Below are 27,023 nucleotides of genomic sequence, written 5' to 3'. Positions count from 1 at the left end.
AAATTTAAAAATCAAATGATAATAAATTGTGAACATAAAATTTTTGAATACATACATCAATATATAATACGATTAAGGATTTCTGCGCTCTCCTTAATCCAAGGTCTTAATCCGAGGTCCTACATGGCATATCTAACAATTCAATATTTAAAATCTCTGCAATTCTAAAGCATCTAGGTTAATTCTAACAATTCAATATTTAAAATCTCTGTAATTCTAAAGCATCTAGGTTAATTCTATATCGCTGACGTGACAATATAATTTCACATGTAATAGTAATATATTTTAAAAATAATATAATAATAAAAAAATTTTAATTGTACATTTAAGATTCTACGCCACCTCCATCTCCATTCTAACAAGCAATCTAAATTTGAAAAACTTCTTCTCTCCCGTCTCCACCCCTCCAGTTCCACCCACCGCGACAATCGTTTCCATCCCTCCATTCACCGCGGCGAATCTGCCCCACCGTGCCTGGCATCTCCAAAAAAAAACTATAATATATGTATAACATTGTTTTTTTAATCGATGTGTTATGATCATTCTCTGATTTTGTCATTTAACAAAATTGACGCGGACAAAAAATGAGGAAAATTCAGCCCACATCAATCATTCGTGTTGAGCCCAAAAATGCACGAGCAAGAAATTAACTACCAAAAAAAAAAAAAATGTGTGTTTGCTAAGAAAAAATAAGTGCGCATCTATATATCTTAAAAAGCAAGTTTAATTTGCGAAAAAGTTCCCCTTATTTGATATTTAGAAGGTTTATAAATTTAGGAAAATGGGACTACATAATAATAAATGATAAATTTATTCTTCATCAATCATCAACAAAGTAAAAGAGAAGAAGAAGAGATACGTTCAAATATAAATTTCAATATAATAAAGGGCGAGGGTGCACATTAGCTCCTGGACTATACCCCCTATAGCTTTTACCCCCCATACTCGGTCAAAGCGTGTTGACCTCCTTATAGTCTCGAAAAAAGGATGCAAATAACACCCCGCCCCAAACGAATGTTTAACGCCGTTTTCCCATTTTTTTTGTTTTTTTATTCGCTGTGGGCCCCACCCCACACCGAAATTGTTTAGGGTTTCCGCCTCCATTCATCTGTTGGTATCCGATCAAATTAGTGAGCGGCTTATGCAGCATTGCGGCGGCGGCCGAGGGCGGCGCTGAGGTCGGGAGAAATAGAGATGAATGCTAGGAATTGATGGGAGCCACAGGCTTCACGTGGTTCTGCACGAAGTAGATGATGTCGTTGTAGAGTTTCCTCATGTGCGTGAGCTTCGACATGAGCATGATGTTGTTTCTCCTTAGCCTCTCGTTGTCTTCAGAGAGCGCCGTCAACGATGCAGCGGTGTTGACGTTGTGGTATCCGCCGGCGGTGGGGAACGCCAGCGGCGGCGGTGACTCGGCCCATGGATGGTCGTCCGAATCGGTGGGGGAGATGCTGAGGCGGCTGGGGTAGGGGAAGAAGCCCTGGCCAGTGATGGGGTGGTGGTGGTGCGGCACCTGCGGCTACGACGTTTTCCGGCGGTGGATCTCACAGAGCAGGTGCTTCTCCCCCTTCTTGAAGAAGTCGTTGGCGAACTCCCATCGATCGAGGACGATCTTTCTGAAACCCTAGATGGTTGGAAAAGAGGAAATTTTAGAAAATGTTTGGCATTGATTTTCATGCAGAAGCAGAAGCAGAAGCAGAATCTCACATAGGTGTTGAGCTGGCGGAAGAATAAAAAAACAGAAAAAAAAGGGAAAAACGGCGTTAAACATCCGTTTGGGGCGGGGTGTTATTTTCACCCTTTTTCGATACTATAGGGAGGTCAACGCGCTTTGACCGAGTATGGGGGGGGGTAAAAGCTATAGGGGTAGGGATGTCAAAAAAGCCCGAAACCGACGGGTCGACTCGAATAAACCGATAAAAAAGGTGGGTTAGAGCTGAAAATTTTTAGCCCGAAAAAAATTTAGCTCGAATGGCCCGAATCAAAAATAGCCCGAGCTCGATAGGGTCTGCCCGAAAACCGAGTGGGTTGGCCCGATTAACCGAACACATTCTTAATAATTAATTTTTAAACTTTAATACGTTACTTTTTAATTTGATATATAATATTTTGATGCTTGTAGAATATGTTTTGATTTTTTCCAACGGTTAATAACAAACATCTATAATATAAAAGTCAAATAAAGATAGTCATTAATGTTAAATCTATATATAATTTTTATCATAAACGAAATTAAAGTTAGATATTATATAAACTTATGTTAAAAAAAACATTAATTTTTGTATCTAAAAATAAAGCGAAATGTCCTGATTTAAAAAATACAACATATTTTTATTACAAGAATATGATTATCTATAAAAAAATAAACATATAAAAAAATCGTAAAACTTGCGGGCCCGAACGGGCTAGCTCGAAATCGAGTGGGTTAGGGTTAGGGTCGAAAAATTTTAGCCCGAAAAATAAAAAAACCGACTAGCCCGAACCGAAAATAACTCGAAACTGAATGGGCTGGCCCGAAACCGAGTGGGTTAGCCCGATTGACATCCCTATATAGGGGGGGTGCAGTCCAGGGACTAATGTGCACATTTGCCCTATAATAAATGTAATATAAATGTGGATCATTTGGAAAAAAAAATATAAATGTCCAATGAATTTCAACACCATTTATATTACATTGAATTAAATTTCAATATAATAAATGTAATATATGTGATAATTTAGATTAATCTAACAACATTTAATTCATTGAACAAATTATTTTAAACGTGGATCATTTGTAATCATGCATCAATATAAATTTCACAATTGATAGAAACTTTAATCAGCCTAAAATTTTGTGCTACAATTACAAATCTCTGCAATTCTAGAGCCTTTGAGTTTATAATTTTCATCCTACATGACAAAATAATTTCACATATAATTTAAACTAAAATAATAAGTAGGAGAAAATTAAGACGAGAAAAGTTGTTTGTAAGATGACTAATAAAAGTTGGAAAGTCTTATGAGCATTTTTTATTGTGATGTTAAAAAGAAGGAATCAACTTAAATATTTGATGTTTCGGTAGTGGGTGGCGGGTATCCGATGGGTAACGGGTTGGTAGACATCCGACGGGTATTCACGGGTCGCAGGTATGGGTGGTAAATAGTAGTGTACAAGAAGTTGAAATTTTCTCTAAAATTTGCTGCAGTTTCGTGGTGATTTATTTGTTAGGTGGTTTATTGCATTTGTTGGGGGGTTGATTGCAGGATGTCGACGTCGAGAAGCAACAACGTCCTTACCTCTCAAGCCTCGACGGGTAGCGAGTGGCGGATATCCGACGGGTAGCGGGTTGGTGGATGTCCGACGGGTGGCGGGTATCCGCGGGTCGCAGGTATAGATGGCAAATAGTAGTGTACAAGAAGTTGAAATTTTCTCTAAAATTTGTTGTAGTTTCGTGGTGATTTATTTGTTGGGTGGTTTATTGCATTTGTTGAGTGGTTGATTGCAGGATGTCGACGCCGAGAAACAGCAACGCCCCTACCTCTCAAGCTCGGCGGGTATTCTACTGGTAGTGGGTGGCAAATACTCGACGGGTGGCGGGTAACCACGAGTCACGGGTATGGGTGGCAAATAATAGTAGATGACAAATAATTTTTTTGAATATATGTTTAGCTAAGTAATGTTAGGGATGAAAGTCGTCTTTAATTTATTTTTTTATTTTAGTTTGATATATAATATAGACCTATGTCATGTTAACACTTATTTTATTGAATAATATTTATCATTTATAAATATATTATGAAAGTGAGGTGAACTTTTTATTTATAAACTATAACATCAAATAATTTCCGTCGAATTTCGACGGGTTACACACTATTTAACTATTAGATCAATAATACTCATCCACAATGCTTGAATATTTTTCCCTTTGATTGAAAATGTTACACTATACTGGTCTCTTTCTAAGAATAGTCGATTTTTCGTAGGCCGATGACTAAATATTCTCCATCCAAATATTGAATGCATTACTTTTCCGTAGGGCCTCCCTCGGCTAACTAGGCACATGTTCAGCCTCGGAGAAACAGTTCTTAATAAATTTTACTCCCTTCCCTCAAAAAATAAAAAAAAATTACTCCCTTCTCGATTATCTTGAGACATTTTTTTTAAGCACAAAAATTAAGAAAGTAATATTTTATGTATATGTGAAACAATGTAAATGTGAATAAAGGGTAAAACTTTTGCCAAATAAAGAAATGTCTCAAAATAGATAGGACAGAGGAATAACAATTTCATCAACTACTCCTAACATTAACAATAAGTGACAACGCCCATCGGAATAATAATCAACCTGTAAATAATCATCAATCAACATCTCACTACTAGAAAAATGCTCATAGATAACGGAAAATCCGTTATCTATGAGCAAAAAAACCGTTGTGTATAGTGGTGTTATCTATTATACGTATCATAGACAACGGTTTAAAACCGTTATGTATAGTAGCATAGATAACAGTACGATGCGTCATACATAACAGTACGCATCCGTTATCTATAAAGGTTATACATAACGGTTTTTCACCGTTATGTATTAGAATTTTTTTTTTTTTTTTAATCATAGTTAACAGTTTTTTGCACTTTTTATAACGGTTTTAATCGTTATCTTTGATAGAATACATAACGGTTTTTTGCACTTTTTATAACGATTTTTTGCACTTTTTATAACGATTTTTGCACTTTTTATAACGATTTTAACCGTTATCTTTGATTAGAATACATAACGATTTTTTGCACTTTTTATAACAGTTTTTTGCACTTTTTATAATTGTAGTATATTTTAAAATTTTGCACTTTTTATGTAGAGGTCAGAGGGAGAATTGTTGGGGCAGCTGAAGGTGGTGTTTCAGGGATTTAGGATTTTAGGGCGCAAAGAAGAAGAGCATGGATTTAGGAATTTAGGATTTTATTATCTTGAGGAACTCAAAAAAATATATATAAAAAGTTAAATATAAAATAAAATAAAATATATAAGTGTTACTTAATGATAAAACAAAAAAATGTTATGATTTTTTTATTTTTCAAAGTCTATATCTAGGAATAAATTCAAATTTTAGGATAAACAATTTATTTGTTATTTTTTAATATAATATAATATAATATAATATTATTTTAAAAAAATTAATTAAAAAAATTATACATAACAGTTTTTAGAGACGCTCATACATAACGGTTCAAAAACCGTTGTAAATGACTCTTATACATAACGGTTCTTTAACGTTATGAATAACCGTTATAAAAGATGGTCATAGATAACGGTGGCTTAACGGTTTTGTAATACCGTTATGTATGCAACTAATGGATAACGCAAAAACATAACGAATTTGTTCAAACCGTTATCTATGCATATAGACAACACTACATAGATAACGGATTTTCCCAAAACCGTTATCTATTCCTAAAAGTGCGCTCATACATAACGGTTTTTGAATCTATGCACTGTTATGTATGTAAACTTTTGTAGTAGTGTCAACCACGACGCTGCTCAAAAGTGACACCGTCCATCGGAATCAACAGGGAAGAAAAGAGACCAATCGAGCTAAAGACATACATAGATGTAGCAAAAAAGTGACTACATCCAGAGGACGAAAGAAGCAACATCAAAAAGGAAATAAGCGAAAAAAATACTAACTATCATCCTGAAATCTGAATCTAAAGTTAGGATAATCAAGTTGGTCCATCCTAACCAAAGCAAGAAAAAACGAGGAACAGAAAGATAATCAAAAGTAGTCAACTCCTTGGCCTGATGCCATCTTCTAGCCATAAAGTCAGCAGGCCGATTTCCCTCACGATGGATGTGAGTGAACGGACCCGCCTATGCTGGATAAGTTGTTGGATCTAGGCAATTGTATGTCAGATACTAGCATGACCGTGATGTCCAGCAGACATGAGCAAAACGATCGCCACAATATCCAACTCAACCCAAAGATGGGTTAAGAAAGGAACAGCCAACCTAAGACCCTCAAGAAGAGCAAATAACTCAATCTCAAAGCTGGAAGTGGCAGCGCAAGAGGTACAAAAAGCTCTAGAGTTATTTGCTGGAAGAGCAAATAACTCAGCCTCAAAGCTCCAGAGTGATCACGAACCACTCCTCTACCAGCATCATGTTACGTCTGTGAGTCATAAGAACCATCTGTGTTCAGCTTCACCCATGGGGACTCTGGGAGGATCCAACGCACCATAGTGGATCGAAGCGTCCTCCTCACGAAAGGAGCTGGAGGCATGAAATCAACCGGGGGCACATCCTCGCCAATGGATGTCGGTAAGAGTTCCCACTGCAACAAAAGGCGAAAATGATGAATAACCTGTGAAATCACGTGAGAAGCACGAAAATGAATAGCTTTGTGCTCACGACTATTCCTCTCCGTCCAAAGAAACCACATAATCAATCAAGGAATCAGAAAATAAATATGTGTGTTTCCTTTTCTTATACTCACTCGTTCACACAAAAAAGTCATATTTACTCATTTTCTTTGTCAACAAAAAAATATCTCATTTCAATTTTTGAACTATCACATCCTATTTTTTTTTCCTATATTTAACTATAAATTGTATTTTTATTCTATTATGTGATATTTTTTTCCCTATATTTAACTATAAATTGTATTTTTATTCTATTTTTAATTAATAATGTATTTTTATTCTATTTTTTCTTTGTACTAACACTACCTCTACAAATTACATTTTTATTCTACTTACAACAATTTTAACAATATTATTAAAATTCGTGTCCAAGATGATATGAAACTATTTTTTGTGGGCAGAAGGAGTATATTGTTATAAACTATAGCGAAGAATGAGAGAATGTAGAGAGAATATTATAGAGAACAATATATGAGAACGCTATTATGAGGACTAAAGGACTCTATTTATAGGGGTGATACAAAACTAGAATTTAGGGTTTGGTCATCATCATCTACATTATGAAAATTTTATGTATATATACTTACACCATTCCCCCTTTAATAATCATCCCTAAAAACATGTTACCTCATTAAAACCTTGTCAGTAAACAAAACTGATGAGGAGTAATATGTGCAGAGCAGAGGAATGATGTAAGCAGAGAAACGGGCTTCACCAGAGAAACGGGCTCCCGTAAGTCAGAGGGATGGGCCTTATCAGAGGAACGGCCTATACCAGAGAAGTCATTCTCGCCAGAGCAATGGTCTCCGCCAGAGGAATCACCAGAAAAACGGAAAAATCTCCCGCTTGAGGGCAATTTTACTAATATGCCCCTGACCACGCAAGGCGCATGCTCCAGTAGTGAATTTACTCTTTTACCCTTTACGTGTAATCTATAAATAGCCACCAACGTGCACCTTGTAATCTTACGTTATCTTCACTCACAATACAACAACAATCGGCTTTCGTGCTCTCAACTTTACTTTTCTCTCAACTCTCAAGCAACACTAGGTATAATTCATAGTTCTACAACAATTCATCAAACAAACGATCATCGTTCATTTTGTCAGCAAGATCATTCAGGGCCCCGAATTGAATTACTCAGAGATCGAAAAGGCTGCTCTGGCGGTCATGGTCACGGCTCGAAAACTGAGGCCTTACTTCTTATCACATCGGGTAGTGGTGCGAACTGCTTTACCCTTCAGGCAAGTACTAGGGCGACCGGATTTGTCGGGAAGGATGGTCAAGTGGGCCATGGAATTGGGAGAATATGACGTGGAGTATGAGCCAAGAACGGCTATCAAGGCACAAGCTCTGGCAGATTTTATCCAGAAGACTACTCGCCGCCCTGTACAAGAGTTCTGGATTGCTTTTGTGGATGGATCAGTCACCAAAGAAGGGTGTGGAGTTGGGGTATACATCATTTCCCCAAGCTATGGGATATATCAATTGCTATCAAGTTCACTTGTAGGATGTCCAACAATGAGGCCGAGTATGAGGCCGTGGTCAGAGGAGCACATATTTTGTCAGAGTTGTGGGCCGAGTGTGTTATCATCAGAACCGATTCCCAGTTGGTGGCTCAACAGTTTTCGGGAGAATACCATATCAAAGAAGAGCGGATGCGGACATATTATAATAAGATCAACGAAATGAAAGCAAAGTTCATGGAATTCAAAATTGAGCAAATTTCCCGGGAAGAGAACACAAAAGCAGACTTATTGGCGCGCATGGCTAGCGCAGTGGAATAAACGTGGAATGATGAGATCATATTGCTCTATGATACCAGAGAAATAGGGACTTCACAGGTCTTTTCGGTGGAAATCAGGGACGACTGGCGGGCCCCAATCATACATTTCCTCAAGACACGGGAGCGGCTGAATAAAGAATCCAATCAGAGGGCTCGATACGAGAATTATTGCTTAATCAATGATCAACTCTACAAGCGGTCTTTTACCCACCCTTTATTAAAATGCTTATCTCCTGATGAAGCTGACTTTGCTCTAAAAGAAATTCATGCAAGTTGCTGTGGTGCACATACGGGATTCAGGGACCTTGTACGAAAAATCATTCGGGCAGGGTTTTATTGGCCTAACATCAACAAAGATGCCAGGGAATTCGTCCGCAAATGCGAGGCTTGCCAGAGACATGCCGGGAGAATCAACGTCCCAGGGGAAACCATGGGCGTTATGTATGCTGTATGCCCATTCGACAAGTGGGGCATCGACATAGTCGGGAAACTGCCCACGACACCAGGGGGCAAGTGTTTTCTCATTGTAGCGGTGGACTACTTCTCCAAGTGGGTGGAAGCTGAGGCTGTTGCAAAAATCGACGAGGTCACAGTGGAACAGTTCATCTGGCGAAACATTTGTTGCCGATACGGAGTCCCCAGAATTATCGTCTCAGACAACGGAACCCAATTTACAGGGCAGAGAATTGCTGACTTTTGTGACCGAATGGATATTACTCAGCGTTTCGTATCTGTGGCTCATCCTCAAGCAAATGGGCAAGTGGAGCTAGCAAACAGATCAATCTGTGAAGGAATCAAAAAGCAGCTGAATCAGAGAAGAGGGAAATGGGTCGAGAAGTTAGATACTGTCATTTGGGCCTACTGAACTAGCCCAAAGACAGCAACCGGTGAGGCGCCTTTCACCCTGGTATACGGATCCAATGCAGTGATACCAGCGGAGGCTAGACTGGAGTCATATCGCATCACTACCTACGACACAGAGCAAAATTCCGAACTCCGAAGAACAGAGCTCGATCTCATTGAAGCGCAGAGGGACAAAGCTCAAGTCAGAGCAGCGAAGTACAAGAGCATCATCAAGGCGGGATACGACAAGAGGATCAGAGCAAGGAAACTAGCCAAGGGCGATCTAGTTCTCAAGAGAGCCGACGCACTGAAGCCAGTGGGCAAATTCGAACCCAATTGGGAGGGTCCCTTCATCATCACCGAGGTTCTGGGTGGCGGAGCATACACTTTGTTGGATCCAGACGGCAGAGCTCTCCCCAGGCCGTGGAACATCAATACTTTGAAAAAGTTCTATGTGTAATGTTGCTTAGATGACACGATAAATTGTAGACTGAATACTCTTTTTCCCCACAGGGGTTTTAACGAGGTTCGGGGCCATGATATCAATAAAATCAGATACGTAGTTTTAGGGAATTCCCTGGTGTTGACTCATTTATTTCAATTATCGCTTTTCAAATTGCATATTCTACTTAACATGTTCATGCAGAGCATTGCACATGTCACCAGAGGGGGGAGTAGGGTGTATACCCATAGCCCACAATTTACAAATTCAAAATTGCTGCTTAGCAAGTCAAGAGGAAACAAAGGCAAAATTGCTGCTTAGCAAATCAAGGGGAAACAAAGGCAAAATTGCTGCTTAGCAAGTCAAGGGAAAACAAAGGCAAAATTGCTTCTCAGCAAGTCAAGGGAAAAGCAAACATCAAGGGCAGATCAGAGGAATCATTTGAACCGTAAGCCACGAAAGTTGGTTGCACCCCTAGGGTCTTCCATGCTCCGTGCAGGGGGTTACTATTGAACCGTAAGCCACGAAAGTTGGTTGCACCCCTAGGGTCTTCCATGCTCCGTGCAGGGGGTTACTATTGAATCGTAAGCCACGAACGTTGGTTGCACCCCTAGGGTCTTCCATGCTCCGTGCAGGGGGTTACTATTGAACCGTAAGCTACGAAAGTTGGTTGCACCCCTAGGGTCTTCCATACTCCGTGCAGGGGGTTACTATTGAATCGTAAGCCGCGAAAGTTGGTTGCACCCCCCGGGTCCTCCATGCTTCGCGCAGAGTGTTACTATTGAATCGTAAGCCACGAAAGTTGGTTGCACCCCCCGGGTTCTTCATGCTCCGCGCAGAGGGTTACTATCTAATCGTAAGCCGCGAAAGTTGGTTGCACCCTCCGGGTCTTCCATGCTCCGCGCAGAGTGTTCTAAAGGGAAGCAGCGAGGGGAAGCAGCGAAGGGAAGCAACAAAGGGAAACAACAAAATAAAGCAGCAAAGAAAGCAGCAAAGGGAGCAGCGAAGGGATGGTCCAGAAGGAAAAAGTCAGAGAAATCCTCAAAGCAGGAGTCAGAGAAACCCCCGAAGGAGGAGTCAGAGAAATCCTCAGAGGAGGAGTCAGAGAAATCCCATAAGGAAAGATCAAAGAAACGCTCAGAGTAGCCACAGAGGGAGAAACCAAGGACGTTTCCAGAAGAGGAAATCAGAAGAATCACTCAGAGGGATCATTCAGAAGCATCAAAAGGGAAGCACAGCCAAGAAAGCTGCTCAAAGAAAAGTCAACCAGAAGAACCACAAACACTTCAACAAAAAATAAAAATCTTACCCTACTTCACAAAAACATACATCACAACTCGAAGTCCGAGAATGCAAGCTCAACATCAACAAGCAACAAAATAACATGAAGGATGAATGAAGGCAGAGCCAGTACAGAAATTAAAAGAATAGATGAGTTATGAACAAATTCCATTCATAACGCCGAAGCGGCAAGATTGTACATTACAAATCAAAACAGATACTAAATATTTACAAGTTCGAAATCACAAAAAATATTGATCAAGTCAGAAAAGGGGGATAGCAGGGCCGTCAGGAAGGAGGGGCAGAGGAGTCTGGAGCAGGGACGGAGGAGACCGGAGCAGGGATAGAGGAGACCGGAGCAGGGACAGAGGAGACCGGAGCAGGGACAGCAGATGCAGGGGCCTGGCTAGAGGAGGCCCCCTCTGCAAGCACCGGCAACGTGCCAGTATCCTTCACCTCGGGAAGGCGCGCTTCCACGTCCAGCAGCTTCAAAGCTTCTTGCACATATGTTGTTTCATCTCTGTACAAGGCAAAAAGCTGATCCACCGTGGAAGAGGAAGAAGCAGGATCGTCGAAGGCTGAAGCCTTGAAGCCGGAGGGCAGGGGAGGCTCCATGCTGAACTGCGAAAACCCCAGGGTGCTGCCACCAGCTGAACCCCGCAGCTGGTTCACGAAGTTCACCAAGGAGGAGCAGAAGCGAAGCTTGTACACCGGAGCAGCAGGCATCGATTCAGAGCCGACCCCAAAGGCAAAATAGGGAAGGGCCTTCTCCAAAACCGGATACCACCACTCCGGCTTCTGGGGGGAATCAGCAGTGATCCCCAGCAGCTGGTTCAGGTCTTCATCCTTGATGTTCTCCATCAAGGTCGGCATGTCTAAGGCCGCAATTTGCTCCGGGGGCACACCCGCCATCTCCAACGCCTTTGTTGCGGTTTGCTTTATCACGTAGGTGAAGATGGACCCGAAGCCTTCCAAATAATCCGAAGTCCGCTGGAAAGCTGCCAGGGTACCCTCCAACATCATACCCAGGAAATGCTGGCCTTGAGGGGACAGGAAGAACTCCAGACGCTGGTCCCGAGCCCCCATGACATAGCCACGGTTCTGGGCACCGACACAGATCCTCTTCCAGCCACGCTTCGCCTCCTTGTACTCCTCGTCATATCTCGCCTTGAATCTGGCGAGGCTTTCATGACCTTCCTTCGTGACCCTCGCCAGTTCAGAGGCCAATGAGGCATTCTCCACCTCTGCCTGTGCGAGCTTGGCTCGCAGCTCGGCCACATCCGCCTCTGCCTGGCTGTACCGTTGCACGGTACCAGCAACTTGCTCGTCGCGCTCCCCCGTTCGTTTCTTCTCCACCTCCAAGTCGTTCTCCAGTGCACCGTAGCCATCAATGCACTGGATCACCTCCCCGACCTGGGACTCCAGCTGCAGAGAAATGATGGGAAAGGGTCAGAACAGAGAAATCAAAAGGTCAGTAACATAAAATATTCAAACATGTTAAATAATGCAGGGCACCTGAAGCACCAAGCGGCTCAATGAGTTAGCCAACGCAGCCTTCTTTATCTTCTGCGTGGCCTCCCTATCCTTGGGGTGGATGTGGAAGAGTAAGGTGTTGACAAAATCACGCCCCCTTAGGGACGAGACTGGCTTGGGGCCCGGGACCTCTGATTCCTCTGCAGGCAAGGCTAGTGCCTTGCCCCTTTCAGCATCCACGGAGATCGCCTCCGCTTCACCTGCTGATCCGGCCTCTGGGTCCACAAATTTGCTAGTCTTTTGCAGGCTCTCTTTGCGACGCTTCTCTGCAAGGGCCTGCGCCGCGGCCTTTCTCTTTCTTTGGACTAAGCGGGATTCGGGAGTGGGAATGTTGCAGAGTGATTGGGAGAGAGGCACATCGTCCTCAACATCCACCACAGGAATGGTGGATTGCCCCCCACTCTGGCCCGAGCCAGAGCCCCTCGCCCTCTGGCTGTCCGGACTGAAGGCGAGCAGCACATCCATATCCTTCCCCTTGCCAGAGGGGAAGTGTTGTACGGGAGTGGTCCCCTCGGGGGGCAGTAGGTATCAGCCCGGAGACGTCTACCCCAGAGTCCACGGGCTGCCCAGAGCCCTGTCCCTCTTCGCCAGAGGGACGGTCAGATGAAAGCTCGGCCCTGCACTTGCTTCTCCACAACATCCCTGCAAACAAATAAAAGCTTTATCAACAAAAGCAAGGTAACAAATAACTTTTACATAACTACTAATGCCTATTTTACCTATGGATCCAGGAGGATACAGGGAAAACAGACCATTGGCAGCTAAGGCCGAGTTATCTTCAGTCAACCTCTTACAGAGGAAAGGAGAATCTTTATTGAGGGAATTCAAAAAATTTATTATGGTCAAGTTAGCATCGGAAGGTTTCCCGGGAGCAGGGGGCTTGTAAGTGGTCTGGAATTCATGCCATTGCAGCTCTTGGGCGTCATACTGATGCCAAGAACCCTGGTTAGTTTTTACATAGCAATAACGGGATATGAACCCCTTGTCGTGGGAGTTGAGGGAGTTGAGGAAAGAGGTAGGATAGGTTTTGCGGGCGGCAAAACTGTATAAGGGATGACCCTGCCATCTAATGGTCTGGGTCTGGATAAACAAGCGGTGTCTTGGACACCATGGGCCGTGCAAAGAATGTGGAGCGCGAACAACCTCCGAAGAGCGGAGGGAGCCGCTTGAAAGAATGGAATGCGGAAATGGTTGCAAACTTGTAATAAGAGAGGAGGAGGCGGAAGCCTAAGGCCGGCGTCCACTTGTGCTTCGAATAGGGGGATTTTGTTCACGTGGAGTTTAGTGAAAGGCACCGAGGCCTTGGAATAAGGTTCGAAGGACAAGCCCCCCGGGCGCTTACATCTATCATACATCTTCTGCATCGCCGCCACACCCAGGCGGGATGGAGGAATAGTTTTGGGGGATCTGGGAGTGGAGGTTTGAGGCTCAGTCGAGGCCGGGGAATCGTGGGGTGAACCAGGGTTGGAAGGAGGAGGAGAGTCAGTCAGAGAGGCCACGGGAGAGGGAGAAGGGGAGGGGGAAAAGTCAGGCTGGGCAATGGGGGAGGAGGAGGCCATGATCGTAAAAATTAAAAAACCTAGGGTTCACGCTCAGTCAGAGCACCAACACAGCAGATAACCTATCCACGACAAAATATACACTGCTGTAATGAAAATTTTATTGAAAAAAAAGAAAGAAAAGTTGTTACAAAACTGGTGAAACGAAAAGCAGTACAACAAGGGACCAATGTAAGGCGCAATACCACCTAACGAAAAACCAAAAAAAACAGAACCACAGTTAAGGGGGACGGGAAAGCCGCCGCCACAGATTACGGCCAAACCAAAACCCATCGGCGAGTCGTCCCCCTAAGCCGGAAGAAACACAGCTCAAGCACAAAAGAGCCAACAACAAAACCCGAGGGGACAGCTTAGGCCATCTAGAGAGATCTGCACTGGCCGGACTAAGCCGAGCAGTCAGCACAGGATTCCCACCGAACGCATTATGAATCCTCCCTGCTCTGGTCACCTGTGCAAAAGACAACCGTGGCCCCAGGAAACACCAAAGCAAACAACAAGACAAACTGGCCACCAAACAAACTTCAGTACAGGGTGAACTCCAGAGGGGCACAATCTCAAAACAAGCACCAACCAAACCCAGGAGCAAAAGATCCAACCATCACAGATGAAGGGAAGAACAAAAGCAAGGGACGTCACAGCGAGAAGACCAAACAAGACGATCAGACCCAGTTCTCCGCTAGCAGTGAATCTCCTAAAGCAATTACTTTTATAATCAATTCTCAAACTTATTAAGCACGTGCTTTTAAGGTCATAATCACGGGATGAAACCATTGGTGGTAACCCAAGTTTTCCCGCGCGGTTTCCCATGCTCATAATGAGGGATCCATCAGAGGAGCAGAGACCAGCAGCAAACTCCAAAACCAGAGAAGAAATTAAGCTTATCGCAGTGAAGACACTCCTGCTAGCATCTACCGGACAAATCACGACAAGCAAGGACCGCCAAGTGTGACTACCCAAAGTTTGGAAACCTTCCCAACACCCGGACAGCAGGACCAAAAGAACCAGATCAACAACCAAAACAAACACAAACCAGTGCCCCAAGGAGACCAAGCTCAAGTGACAACCCGAATGTAAGGAAGTTGCCGCCTGTCATCCTTCACCAACTGTAGGATATCCGGGATCGTAAAATTCCAATAGCCTTCCTCCGCTACAGAAGAAGCCAAACAATCTGCAACCCGGTTCCCTTCCCTGTAGATGTGAGTGATAATAAAATGAAAACCAGCAAGGGAAGAGAGAACCTTACGCCAGCGACTGAAGAACCTCCAAGGAACCGTGTTTGACCGAGAACTGAAAAGATCCACCAAATAAGCGCAGTCAGTCTCGATCCAAACATGTCTCCAACCATGATTGACAGATTGCTCCAAAGCAATGATGAGGGCGAGCAGCTCTGCCTCAAAAGCCCAACCACGTCCAGCAGAGAAATGAAAACAACCCAGAACGCTAGAAGAATCTCTGATAACTCCACCAGCGTGAATCAGAGGAAGGGAGCCATGAACCGAGCCATCAATATTGATTTTGCGCCAAGGAGTCGGAGGCGGAATCCAGAAAATATAAACATAAGAGGTCGGGCGACGAGGTCTGCTTGGCACCCCAAGACCATGAAGAATCAGAAAGTCCTCAACAGAGTTAGCCATCTCACCCGAACATAAGTGGGAAGTTTCCAAAATAAAAGATTTGATCTGGATCGAAAGAGCCCTCTCAGAGACAGAAGACTCATCAAACACAACTCTGTTACGAATATTCCAGATGCTCCAAATCGTGGACATAACACCAATTCGCCAAAGATTTTCAACCTGTTTGCTAGTCTGCACCTTCATCGCCCAGAGAAGCAGACTCCCAATGTCGTGAATCAACGGACTATCCACCCTGAACCAGTTGAAAAGGGAGCGCCAAATTTGTCGAGCAATAGTACAGTTCCAAAAAAGATGATCAATATCCTCATTCGCATTCCGGCAGAGAGGGCACCAGCCCGGACCAACCAGCCCCGAACGACGAAGAGAGCTAGCAGTCGCAAGACGACCCAGAATCACCCGCCAAGTGACAATGGAACGCCTCATTGGGATAAACGGAGCCCAGATCCACTTACCCCAATCAACGGTCGGAAAGCAGGGACGAATATGATCCGAAGCAAGCGACGCGGAGACCTCACCAAAATGAGAATGGGTCCAAGCTCTTCGATCCTCTCCCTCGCTAATAGGAACTGAGACAATATCAAAGGCAATATCCGGAAAGATCTGCAAAAAATCCAAAGTAAAGTGCCAGGTATCATCAAAGTAGTAATCCGAGATCGGCTGCAAAAGAGCTTGATGAAAAGTAGCCGGAATGCCGATTCTATCAACCAGACGATACCCTAACCAATTATCAGTCCAAAAAAGAATAGTAGAACCAGAACCAATAGAACAATGAGTGTCGCTGACGAGAGTCTGGATAGTAGCCCGAGTGCCCAACCAAATCGTAGAAGAGAACCAAGGGGATCGAGGTCTTAGGCACGCATCCAGATAGCGCTGGCGAAATAACTGAAAGCCCATCGAGTCTGCAGTAATCAGCAACCAGCCTAACCTCAACATGAAACTCTGGCTGATGTGTGTAAAGGATTTCACATTAAGCCCACCCTGAGTCTTGGGGGCGCATACTCGATTCCAAGCCACAGAAGACTTTGGCCTAGAAGTAGTGCAGCCAGTCCAAATAAACGACCGACAAGCTCTATCCAAATCATGAAGAAGCTTAGCTGGCCAACGATATATCAGCATACTGTGAACAGCCGCGCTTTGAATGACTGAAGTGACGAGGCAAAGACGGCCCGCCATAGATAACTGCATGCCCTGCCATCTAGGAAAATGGGCGATGATGCGATCACGAGTGCTGATAAGACGGGCAGCAGTAGCACGACCAGCAAAAATGGGGACTCCCAAATAGATAAAAGGAAGAGAACCAGTGGAGAAGCCCAGATCCCGCTGTAGTCGACGCCTTAGCTGAACAGAAACACCTTTGCCAAAGAAAACCTTGGATTTGGCTTTATTGCAGAATTGACCAGAAACCAAAGCATATATATGAAGAATCGATTCAATCATCCTGCAGCTGCGCCAAGTAGCTTTACAAAAAAGTAGGACATCATCAGCATACAGGAGATGAGAGGGAAAAAGCAAAGAGCGGGACATCCTCATACGGTCAATGAATCCCCTATCAGCAGCGTCCGAGAGCAGACTACTCAGAACCTGCTCCGCCAAACCAAACAGAACCGGTGACAAAGGGTCTCCCTGTCGAACACCTCGAGAGCAACCAAAGAAACCATGCTGCTCTCCATTAAAGAGAACTGAAATTCTGGCAGATAGAAAAATAACTCTAATCCAGTGTCTGAAAGTCTGAAGGAAACCAAAGCAATCCAGCACAACGTCCACAAAATCCCAATTCAGGGTATCGAAAGCTTTCCGAATATCCACCTTAAGAGCCATGTTCCTCCCTTGAATTGAGCGCTCCATGCAATTCACTCCTTCAGAGGCCAGTAGAATACATTCCTGAATAGAACGCCCAGAGATAAACCCAAACTGATTGGCCGAGACAATAACAGCAGCTATCTCATTCAACCTAGAGGCAAGAATCTTGGTGATGACCTTGAAAAGGAAATTTCCCAACACAATAGGCCGGAAGTCAGAGACAAGAACCGCATCAGTCTTCTTTGGGAGAAGGCAAAGCAAGTTGGAATTGAGGCCCTGGGGAAGATAGCTATGAGTGAAGAACCGACGAACGGCAGCAATAAGGTCCTCCCCAACCACCTCCCACGAATGCTGAAAGAAAGCGCCGTTAAACCCGTCTGGTCCAGGGGCACTATTCCTATCCATGGAGAAAACAGCAAGTCGAATATCCTCAGTAGAGGGAGTAGCAACGAGCATGGCAGCCTGGGCAGGTGAGACTGAAGCCGGAATGTAACCGGAAATCCAAGATCTATCCACCGGCGCAGAAATCGGCTCCGAAAAGAGATCCTCATAAAATTGAATAACATGGGCCGCCATGACACCCGGGTCCTCCGAGATAACCCCATCAATATTAAGCTTCTTAATATTTTGATTGGAACGACGCCACTTAACCATAGAATGGAAGAAGCGAGTGTTCCTATCACCATCAGAAAGCCAAGAGACCCTACTTTGCTGCCGTAGATGGTCGGACTTACGCAGAAGGACTGATCCAATGCGAGCTTGCAAGTTTACCTCTTGATCAAATAGTTCATCTGTATACCCTCGTTCGTCAATATTCTCCTGAAGTGAACTCAGATCCTGCTGAAGCTCGGCGAGGGTAACATTGTAATTCCCAAAAGTATCCTTATTCCAAGTCTTTAGAGTCGGCCGAAGACGCTTCAGCTTTTTCATAACCCGAACCATCGGGCAGAGACAATCCATCGGCTGGGACCAAGAAGCACGAACCTGATCCAGGAATCCCTCGTGTAAGCACCACATATTAAGAAAACGAAATCGACGGCCCTTGGGAGGAGTAGCCGTGTCCTGGCATTTCAACAGAATGGGGGAGTGGTCGGATCCAAGTCTAGGAAGAACCATCGAATTGATAGAGTACCACATATCTTCGAAAGCTTGAGAGAAAAGAGCACGGTCCAGGACCGATTCAATCGGGGAAGGAAATCTCCGACGGTCAGTCCAGGTGAAAAACGGACCCGAAGAGTCTGGCTGGATCAAGTTATGTTCATCAATGAAGGCCCTGAACTCACTACAAGGGGTAGAAGCGGGGACACGTCTCCCCCGCCGCTCATGAGCCCCTAAAATAGCATTAAAATCCCCAATTATAAGGAAATGACCCACAATGAAAGGAATCATATCTAACCAAAGCTGGCGACGCTCAACATAGTTACAAGAAGCATGAGTGAAAGCCAGAGTGCAATCAATCCCCATAATAGTACACTGAATGACCACCACCTGAGCAGATGAAAAAACAACCGTCGGTACTAAAGCGGGGTCAGCAAACACCCAAATATTGGAGCGCCGTCTGTCCCGAGAATTTTGATGCACCAGAGCGAGATGTAAAGAACGCCAAAAAGAACTTGGGATCCCAGAGAACCGAGTCTTAGGCTCGAAAATACCAAGAAAACACGGTTTATAAAGGCTGCAGTAGTGTGAAAGAAGAGACATAGAGGAAGAGATGCCTCTAATATTCCAAGATAAGATATTCATTGAGAACCGAGAGAGAAGCCATCCTCCTGAAGAGGAACACAAATATCATCCACATCTTCATCCCCCCAACGTTTAGTAGAAGCCCGAATCGAGACATTTGACATACACTGGAGAGCGCCAGCAGTGGAGGAAGCAATGGTGAAATTCTGGATAGAAGCACCAGCAGATTGAGCTGCTGAAACTTTGTCAAGGAAAACAGTTGGCTCAGGGGATCGACCTCTTCGGGCGACCATCACAGACTTCATTCCTCCACCAGGCTTCCTGGGAGGGTCTAAAGAGATACCGCTTGGTGAGGAGGAGCGGCCACCCCATCCACCCCGGCCTTGAGGGAGAGGCGGTCTAGCAGCCAAAGCCTTCTTCGGATGAGGAGAATGTGGGCCGAGGCTACGGCTTGAATTCGACGAGAGGGTACCAGATTGATGTGTAATCGCCATGTAACCTGTGGTCTGTTCTTGAGAATGGACCTGGTCAGTATTCAGATCATCCGGGTTCAATCTGCTGTGACTATCCTCAAAACTCTGCTCTGTCCCCATGCACCGCTCGGTCCTCCAGGCTTGCTCTGTCGTATTGTATAGCTCCGGCAACCGGCACTGTTCCGGCGTCCTACTCTGCTCATTCAACCGATTGCTCTGTTCAAACTGATGGTCAGACTCCATGATTAGGTCATTCTGCTCGGATTCCCTACTTTGCTCCGGAGTCCGGCTTTGCTCAGGCAGGCTGCATTGCGCAGGCAATCTATCATTGCTGGACTCATTAGTCTTCTGGTCGCTACCTCGATCCGAGATGTCTCGTAATTCCGAGATCAAGCAGCATTGCCCATCTCCCAATTGATTACCAAACTCCGCCCTTTGAGTAGAATCCTTGATAATGCTCATATCATTCGGCCCCTTTCCCTGATCAATCTCAATGCCAGCTTCAAGCATCTCAAACTTGTTGGATGTGGCAATACCTGAAGTAACAGTCCTCGAATTGTGATCGGCCTCAACAGCAGTAGTCACCGATTTCTGAGGGACCGCCGCATTCCTCACTTTCGCGTCATTATCCTCCGTAGGTCGAGGCCGCCAGATCGAGCGACTTCTCGCTCGCCGACGACCCAACTTGTTCCTGCGTCCCCTACCACGTCGGCCGTTAGCCTCATTCGAAGTATGAGTCGTAGAAGACGGCTCCGTCGCATTGTCATCAGCCTCCGAGGAGAGCTTGCGACAGCAATCTGTAGAATGTCCAATAGAAGAACAAAGACAACAGAAAAGAGGCATATCCTCATATCTAAATTCAATTTCAAACGTGTCCTCGTCACATTTCACATCAATAAACGAAGGGTTATCAATAGCAACATTTAAATCAACAAGTACTCTAGCAAATTGCCCTACGGACCCTCTAGCAGATAGCCCATCAATAAGAAGAGGAGTACCGACATGTCGAGCAATACCAGTTAAAACCTCTGGGTGCCAGATCTCGTGGGGTAAATTGAAAATACGAACCCATACCTGAGCCATGGATGATTCCAACTTGTACGGGTTGAAATTCGGAGTCCAGGCTTGTAGAACAAGAATCCAGGCACGCAGACGCCAAGCATTCCTAGCAAAAGCAGTAGCAAAGTCTTCTTGTGATGAGAATTTTAACGTGAAAAAACCCTTACCGAGGGGTATCACTTCCCAGTAAGATGAGGGCTTCCAAATTGCCGAGAGTTCCAAGTGAAGGTCAGCGGCGAATCTCGGTGATTGACCTTTTTTGAGTAGAATCCGGCCATGGATAGCATGTTGAAAGGACTTAATTTGACGCATTCGGAAAGCCGAGGAGATAATGAGACAAGGCCGATCTTCAACCATAGTCGGCTTCAAGACCGCGAAGTCATGCGCCGGAACATCGGCAGGTCGCCCAGTAGCAACCCTAAGGGATTCGGCGAACGTCTTCCCTTTAGGCCGGGGCTCTTGTGTATGTTGCTGCTCATCTGACCGAGCTCCATGAGGAGCAAAGTCTTGAACCGCTGTGGAGGCAACGATCAAAGAGTCCGTGGGGGTAAGACCCTGGGAAAATTTATCCAATTCCACAGCCGCCGCCGCCTTCATGGAAACCCTAGTATTGATATTCTCCGTCGAATTTGAAAAACCTTGAGATTGCGCAGCAACGTTATTCGCAGAAAAACTCCAGTCGAAAACCTTCTCCGGTTGGTCGGCAGAAACTCCATGCAGCAAATTCAACGGATCCCTATCAAAGTACGCCGTGGTAGAAGCCGTAGAACTATCGGACGTAAACAACTGAGAAACCCTTGATTGAAAGCACGCAACTTCTTGAACTTCCGGGAATAAGGAACAATCCCTAATTGCAGCCGCGTCAATGGAAAGAGGGGCAACCTCCGTCGCAGGAAAACAGGTACTTTTCGCGTTGAGAACATGGTTGGAAAACACGATCCCATTGGTGACAGCACGTAAGGGGAGAACATCCGCCAATGGTTTTCCCAGCGGGGGGAACTCGATGATTGAAAGAGTAGTCATTTCGCCGGCCGGAGAAAACCAGAGCCGGCCGGCCTTACAGTATTCAAAACGTGGGCAAAGGAAAAACCAGCTAGCGGCAACAACCAAGCTCTCTCAGCAACGCGATAGCATCCATTCCTTAGCCTAGTGAAGCACTGTCAACAAGCAGCAAAACCAAACTTCTCTTCCGCAGACGGCAGACCAAGCTGATCTGTGACGAAATCCTAACAGTTTGGCAGAGTGGATAAACGCCACAGCTACAAAAGACTGTTGGGATCAGAGCCCCTTATTCTGACCATGAGCAGACCCTATCTTCCCGAGTTAAACTGTCGGTGGGAAAAGGAGCGCAGCAAATCAGAGATGGAATTGAGCTTTGAGTTGCTGTTGAGTCGAGCCCGGGTCGTCGAGTCAGAGGAGCGTCGCCGCTTCGCTGGGGGCTGACTCGCTGCGGCAGATCTGGTTGAGAGGGAGAACCGGCGGCACATCAACTGCTGTCGGTCGAAGTCAAGGAAGGGAGGCGGAGGCGGTGGCTAGTCCATCGGCCAGAGTGAGAGAGAGATCGAGGGAGGCGACGCAGGGCTTGTGTCTGTGTCTGTGTCTGTGTCTGTGGGTGTGCGTTCAGTCGAGGGGCAGAGTCGCGGCGGCAGATCGGCAGATCGAAGACGAGCAGGTGATCTGGTACAGCGGCGCGGCGACCTCCTCCTTGACAGCAGCGACGCGAGCGTCGACCTCCCCCCTCCGAGAGAGAGAGAGATGTGTGGCGCGAGCGGCGACCTCCCCCCTCCGAGAGAGAGAGAGATCTGGTTCAGAACGGGAAGTCGGCTGCCGGAGAAGAAAGCTCGTATCGTTTTCGTATTCGGATTTTCTATCTCTCCACGACAAAATATACACACCAGGAGAGGAATATGCAAGTTACCTAAGTCAAGTAAGATCGATGGAAAGGACTGGAACGGAGGGGTTGTGATATACGCCGGAATTGAGAACAAGCAATCGCCGGAAATCGCAGTTGAAGGGATTCAGAAAAGTTGGAGAAGATGAATAGTGGAAAGTAAAAATTCGAACCGACTAAGTAAAACGTACGCGGGCAACTACCAACACACGGGATGAACGACACGTGGCATCAGGGAAATAATCGACGACCAAGAATTCCTACGGAGAGACGAAAAGACGCAAAGGTTAAAAAGTAACCTCGAAAAATGGAAAAGTACACTGTAAAAGGGGTGGGCATTTAATGCGGATGACGTCAGCCACGCGGGAGAACACTCTGACTAGGTTACTCTGCTCCAGAGCAAACTAGTCAGACTAGAGGGGGGAGTAGTTGATGAGCAGTAATATGTGCAGAGCAGAGGAATGATGTAAGCCAGAGAAACGGGCTCCCGTAGAGAAGTCAGAGGGATGGGCCTTATCAGAGGAACGACCTATACCAGAGAAGCCATTCTCGCCAGAGCAATGGTCTCCGCTAGAGGAATCACCAGAAAAGCGGGAAAATCTCCCGCTTGAGGGCAATTTTACTAATATGCCCCTGACCACGCAAGGCGCATGCTCCAGTAGTGAATTTACTCTTTTACCCTTTACGTGTAATCTATAAATAGCCACCAACGTGCACCTTGTAATCTTACGTTATCTTCACTCACAATACAACAACAATCGGCTTTCGTGCTCTCAACTTTACTTTTCTCTCAACTCTCAAGCAACACTAGGTATAATTCATAGTTCTACAACAATTCATCAAACAAACGATCACCGTTCATTTTGTGGGCAGAAGGAGTAGATTGTTATAAACTATAGCGAAGAATGAGAGAATGTAGAGAGAATATTATAGAGAACAATATATGAGAACGCTATTATGAGGACTAAAGGACTCTATTTATAGGGGTGATACAAAACTAGAATTTAGGGTTTGGTCATCATCATCTACATTATGAAAATTTTATGTATATATACTTACACCATTCCCCCTTTAATAATCATCCCTAAAAACATGTTACCTCATTAAAACCTTGTCAGTAAACAAAACATTATCGAAGGAAAAAGAGTACAAATGTTCCTACTAAACATAATCATTGTAGATTTTGGAGTCGATACATTCCGATCTTTTATACCAACTTTCTGAATGCTGGCGTTGTTAATATCTTCATGAATATTGGTGAAGCTCAACATTTTAACCTAGATCTAAACATGCCGGAAAGAGAAATCGGAGTAACCTGTATCACAATATGAGAACTCGCTTGAAAACTTGCAGATAAATCTTTAGAGTAATTTGTTGCGTGTGTATTACAATGAACTACAAGGAGTATTTATAAGACTACATTAGGGCGAAGGGTAAAAGGGTCTATACAAGTCATTCACGCGCTCACATGCGGTGTACGTGAATGATTCTCTGTCCTCTAACAAACTTTCCTAACTACCTCGCAGCTATACGTTGAGCACGTGGTCTTTCTAGATTCTCGACGTTGGTTGCTTCCATTCTTTTTCTGCGCTGACTCCGCTGGGACGACTGATAACACTCATGTTTCCATGGTTTTTAGTGTTCATATGATGTTAATTTTATAGGAAATTGAGTGTTTGATGATTTTTTTGTGCTTAAATTGCTTTATATTGTGAAATATGTTACTTGCTCGTACTTTGATGAATTTTACAGAAATATGGAGTTCGAATTTGGACTGTTGATCTTAATGAAAGTTGTAGTTCGTCTCGATACGAGTTCGTAGGCACAAACGGTTCGCAAATCCGAGTTCGGACGAGAAAGATATGGCCGAAACAAGAAAGTCGCGCGCAGCAGTGAATAGTGCCCAACGGGAATTTCCGAATTTTCGGGATTTTGCGGGATTTTCGGATTTTATCAGTATTTTCGAGCTCTATACTATATTTATCCCCTGTGCCTATATATAGGTCCTCTTTTGACCTATTTAGGGTTCCTTTTTGAGTTCCCAACTTTAGTTTTTCAATTTTATAGCTTTAGAATTTATTGCTTTCTAGTTTTCAAGGCTTGGATCAAGATTGAAGATTCAAGCTGCTACAATTCTTCTTATTCAGTTTTTTTTATAATTCAGTTCTTCCAATTGCTATTTTTTTAATTATGTTTATGCTTTCTTTTGCGATGTCTGGCTAGTTTCGTTTAGCTGATTCTAGGGTTTGTAAATAGTTGATTGAATTTATGTGATTTATTTGTTAATAGCTTTGTGTCTTCCAGTTTATGATTCATAATTCCTGGTGCTTAATTTCTTGTGAATTATCTGATCAATAGTTTGCATGTTTAGCTATTCGGTTTGAGACCTAGCGGAGATAACTGTTTAGCGGATTCAGGAATGTATGATATGATTTTAACCTTGAGACCTAGCGGAGATAGGTGGATCATAGGGAGCTATTCTTAGGAGCTATTGGGAGTTAGTAGATTTTCTTGAGACCTAACGGAGATAGATAATTTACTAATCTACGATCGTTGCTGCTCTAGCGAGAGTGATTGATTAATTAAGTGATCTCTCATCATAACTGGATTAAATTGGTACATAGGATTAATAGATTAATTGCATAGATTTAGTTAATGAATTTACTGCCCTATGATCAGTTGTCTTTTATTAATTGAGTTTTCTATCATATTTTATTTGGTTTGTTTTGATTTAAGTTATCTACTTCATTCTTATTTGTGATTGCCTGAATATTACTAGGGTTTAGTTAGGATTACTTAAGGTGATTCGTCATAATAGTCCCTGTGGATACGATACTCTGCTTGCTGTTTATGTGCTACAATTACACTGTGTTAGTTGCGGTATTTTATTGCTAATAAATTAGTGATCAACTTTTTGGCGCCATTGCCGGGGACTATTTAGAATTTACTTTAATATTTTTGACTAGACTTGAGCATTATTTCAGGCGTTATAAGTTTTTATTTATTTTATTTTTAGTTTTTAATTTCTGTTTCTGATTTTTGTTTGTTGTCTCAGGAGTGTATGATCACGAGATCCAAAGGAAAGGAACATCTTGTACCTTTGAATTTGGAAATCGAAAAGCAGCATAAAAGAGACAACCGCGAAAAGAAGAAGCAAGCAATGGCAGAGCAACAGAATAACGTGGATCTTGAAACCCTTATGCGAACAGTGACAAACCTTCAGAGGCAGCTAGATGAAGAGAGAGAGGAGAGCAGGCGCAACCGGGTTCCTCCACCAGAGCCACCACTGAATCACATGTATCAGCCTCGGGTTGATCAATTTCAAGGAGGCAGATGGGGACCAACTGTGCAGGCTACCACGTTCGAGCTGAAGCCGGGATTGATAAACATGGTGCAAGCTGAACAGTTCAGTGGAATGGCTTCCGAAAACCCGCATGCTCACATTACTCAGTTTCTAGATATCTGCGATACTATTAAGCAGAATGGAGTGCCACCAGATGCCATCAGAATGAAGATGTTTGGATTCTCTCTCAGGGACAGAGCGAAGGAGTGGTTCAAGAGTTTGGACAGAGGTGCTATTACTGGATGGGATGATTTGTGTAGAGCTTTCCTGGCAAAATACTTTCCTGCATCTAAAGCTCAGAAAATCATTGCAGAGATTTCTCACTTTTCCCAGCTAGGAGATAAGACCATTCATGATGCCTGGGAAAGATTTCGTGAGCTGCTCAGAAACTGTCCACAACATGGTTTCACGGAGGATCAGCAGATCATTCACTTTTATAATGGTTTGACTGGTCTAACAAAAAGTATGGTGGATGCTACTGCAGGTGGATGTCTTCTTCATAGAAATACAAGGGAGGCTTATCGTGTGATAGAAGAGATGGCCTCCAATAGTTATCAATGGCCGAATGACAGAAATTCTACGAGAAGAATTGCAGCTGTGCATGAGGAGAGAGATGATTTTAAGGATAAATATGAAGCTCTTCAAAAGCAGTATGAGTTGGAGAGAAAAGCACTGCTAGCAAAAATTCCTCAGCAGCCGAGTTTATCTGATGTTTCACAGTTTGAGGATGCTAATTATGTCCAGCAGCAGTACCAAGTCAATAGACCAAGCTATCAGGGGCATCAAGGCGGAAATCCGTTTTATCATCCCAATAATAGGAATCATCCAAAGTTTTCCTATTCAAATCCCAACAATGCTTTGCAGCCTCCACCTGGGTTTTCTGTGTCTAGTGGAGGAGTTATCAATGAGTCGAAGAAGGGATCGCTTGAGGATATGATGCAGCAGGTTTTGACAGAGGTGTCTAGCATGAAGACAACTGTTAATACAAGGATGACCAATTTGGAGTCTCAAGTGGGTCATATTGGAAATAATTTTTTAGCACTCTCCAAGCAAGTGCAGATGTTGGAGACTCAAGTTGGTCAGATGGCCAACCAAGCAGCTACGCAGAACAAGCCAGGCCAATTTTCTAGCAACACTCAGTTCAATCCGAAGAGCCAACATCAACAGCCTCAGCAAAATCAGCAATGTCATTCCATACGAGTGGTTGATAATTCAGTTGAGGATGAAGGTATTTCTGTTTCTCCCCCTCTTCCATGCCCGAGGCCAAGATTAGATGAGCAAAGCTCCAAATTTTTGGAG

The 27,023-nt window shown here is 44.2% G+C and overlaps 1 non-coding gene and 1 pseudogene across 1 annotated transcript; both read right to left on the bottom strand.

Annotated features, from left to right (window-relative positions):
* Positions 1 to 333: 333 nt before the first annotated feature.
* LOC131023123 (heat stress transcription factor B-4-like) lies at positions 334 to 8,583 on the bottom strand (annotated as a pseudogene).
* A 17,441-nt stretch (positions 8,584 to 26,024) lies between these two features.
* LOC131024050 (small nucleolar RNA R71) lies at positions 26,025 to 26,131 on the bottom strand. The gene has a single exon (XR_009101645.1). It is a non-coding gene; the product is annotated as a small nucleolar RNA R71 (small nucleolar RNA).
* Positions 26,132 to 27,023: the final 892 nt, after the last annotated feature.

This window comes from Salvia miltiorrhiza, chromosome 4, assembly GCF_028751815.1.
Source record: "Salvia miltiorrhiza cultivar Shanhuang (shh) chromosome 4, IMPLAD_Smil_shh, whole genome shotgun sequence".
NCBI lineage: Eukaryota > Viridiplantae > Streptophyta > Magnoliopsida > Lamiales > Lamiaceae > Salvia > Salvia miltiorrhiza.
This window is presented reverse-complemented; position numbering and strand designations above follow the sequence as displayed.